Source organism: Taudactylus pleione, unplaced genomic scaffold (genome assembly GCF_031769625.1).
Source record: "Taudactylus pleione unplaced genomic scaffold, aTauple2 ptg000192l, whole genome shotgun sequence".
NCBI classification, from domain to species: Eukaryota; Metazoa; Chordata; class Amphibia; order Anura; family Myobatrachidae; genus Taudactylus; species Taudactylus pleione.
The window spans coordinates 3,178,111-3,180,579 of record NW_028284594.1 but is presented as its reverse complement, the minus strand read 5'-3'; the positions used below and the strand labels follow the sequence as shown (position 1 = coordinate 3,180,579).

General features: G+C 32.6%; 1 non-coding gene across 1 annotated transcript; it reads left to right on the top strand.

The window, feature by feature from the left end:
• Nucleotides 1–1,953: 1,953 nt before the first annotated feature.
• TRNAP-AGG (transfer RNA proline (anticodon AGG)) lies at nt 1,954–2,025 on the top strand. The gene has a single exon. It is a non-coding gene; the product is annotated as a tRNA-Pro (tRNA).
• The last annotated feature ends 444 nt before the right edge of the window (nt 2,026–2,469 follow it).

Genomic DNA, 2,469 nt, shown 5'->3' with positions numbered 1-2,469 from the left:
TTTTGTTTTTGCCATACTCCCAATAGAATTTGTACATACTTATGAATCTTGCCTTCATCATTTTTCTATTGCCTTTCTTCTATTTATGCATGATTTACACATAGCTTTTGACAAGTCTTGGGTTTTATCGATCAGACAAGTCCAAACTCTGTAGCCATTTTTATATCTTGTCACTGCACTTTCCAAATAAGCACACATAGAAAACTATCAATAGAATCTTACGGAAACATTTTAGTTGTTCTACAAATAAGAGCATACTTATTAAAATTTCAACCGTATTGTGGTATATCAGGAAATCTGCAGGTTCCCTTCTGTCTAGATAGCTTTGAATGTTTTAAAAGAATAGTCTCACTTTGAAACACAAAAAGTTCTAAAATTAAATTGCAAGGCTTTCTTTTGCCTTTCTTCTGTGTCTGGAAGCATGATTTGTACATTGCATATGACAAGTCTTTAGCTTCGTCCATGAGAGAAGTCCAAACTCTGTAGGCACTCACAAATCTTGTCCCTGCACTTTTCCTATATGCATACCTTAGAAAACTATCTACTGGACCATAAGGAAATATTTTATTTATTCTACAAATTCATTTTTACATAAATGGATATGGTGTTTTAAAAACAAAAAGCTATTTTCTTCAAATCAATTGAAAAATCAAAAGAAAATTGTTCAGGTAGGTGTCTTGTTGGTCTTGGGGTATCATTCTCGCTTAGGGTGCGAGAGGTTCTGGGTCCAAATCCTGGACGAGCACAAATTTTCAGATTCTTTGACATGGTTCCATTATCTTATTGAAGTCAATTTCCTGAGTGAATGTTGTTTTTTCAAAACTCTCAAAATAGATTGTATTTTCTTATTTGCACAATTGAATTTTGTTTTTTGTCAAACTGCTAAAATTATTTGTAAGGACTTATCAGAACACAGCATGTGACATGTCTTGGGTTTTATCCATCAGAAAAACTCTGCTCGGCATCTTATAACTTTGCACAGCAATTTTCAAGCAAGTATACTTAGAAAATTATTGACTATTAGGAAATATTTTATTTATGCTAATATTTCCTCCTTGTACACATTAGTGACTGCTTTAAAATAATATAATTTTCACATAAAAACAGTTAAGATATCAAATAAAACATGCTTACTTGATGATTCTATGATTTTCGTTTTGGGTGCGAGAGGTCCCTGGTTCAAATCCCTGATGAGCCCTCTCTTTCTTTTTACGGTGCATCTCATGGTTTATATATATCTGATTTTCTCAATTGGCTAAGTCAATAGCATCAACTGAGTTTTGTTTTTGCCATACTCCCAATAGAATTTGTACATACTTATGAATCTTGCCTTCATCATTTTTCTATTGCCTTTCTTCTATTTATGCATGATTTACACATAGCCTTTTGACAAGTCTTGGGTTTTATCGATCAGACAAGTCCAAACTCTGTAGCCATTTTTATATCTTGTCACTGCACTTTCCAAATAAGCACACATAGAAAACTATCAATAGAATCTTACGGAAACATTTTAGTTGTTCTACAAATAAGAGCATACTTATTAAAATTTCAACCGTATTGTGGTATATCAGGAAATCTGCAGGTTCCCTTCTGTCTAGATACCTTTGAATGTTTTAAAAGAATAGTCTCACTTTGAAACACAAAAAGTTCAAAAATTAAATTGCAAGGCTTTCTTTTGCCTTTCTTCTGTGTCTGGAAGCATGATTTGTACATTGCATATGACAAGTCTTTAGCTTCGTCCATGAGAGAAGTCCAAACTCTGTAAGCACTCACAAATCTTGTCCCTGCACTTTTCCTATATGCATACCTTAGAAAACTATCTACTGGACCATAAGGAAATATTTTATTTATTCTACAAATTCATTTTTACATAAATGGATATGGTGTTTTAAAAACAAAAAGCTATTTTCTTAAAATCAATTGAAAAATCAAAAGAAAAATGTGCAGGTAGGTGGCTCGTTGGTCTAGGGGTATGATTCTCGCTTAGGGTGCGAGAGGTCCTGGGTTCAAATCCTGGACGAGCCCAAATTTTCAGATTCTTTGACATGGTTCCATTATCTTATTGAAGTGAATTTCAACTGAATGTTGTTTTTTCAAAACTCTCAAAATAGATTGTATTTACTTATTTGCACAATTGAATTTTGTTTTTTGTCAAACTGCTAAAATTATTTGTAAGGACTTATCAGAACATAGCATGTGACATGTCTTGGGTTTTATCCATCAGAAAAACTCTGCTCGGCATCTTATAACTTTGCACAGCAATTTTCAAGCAAGTATACTTAGAAAATTATTGACTATTAGGAAATATTTTATTTATGCTAATATTTCCTCCTTGTAAACATTAGTGACTGCTTTAAAATAATATAATTTTCACATAAAAACAGTTAAGATATCAAATAAAACATGCTTACTTGATGATTCTATGATTTTCGTTTTGGGTGCGAGGGGTCTCTGGTTCAAATCCCTGAC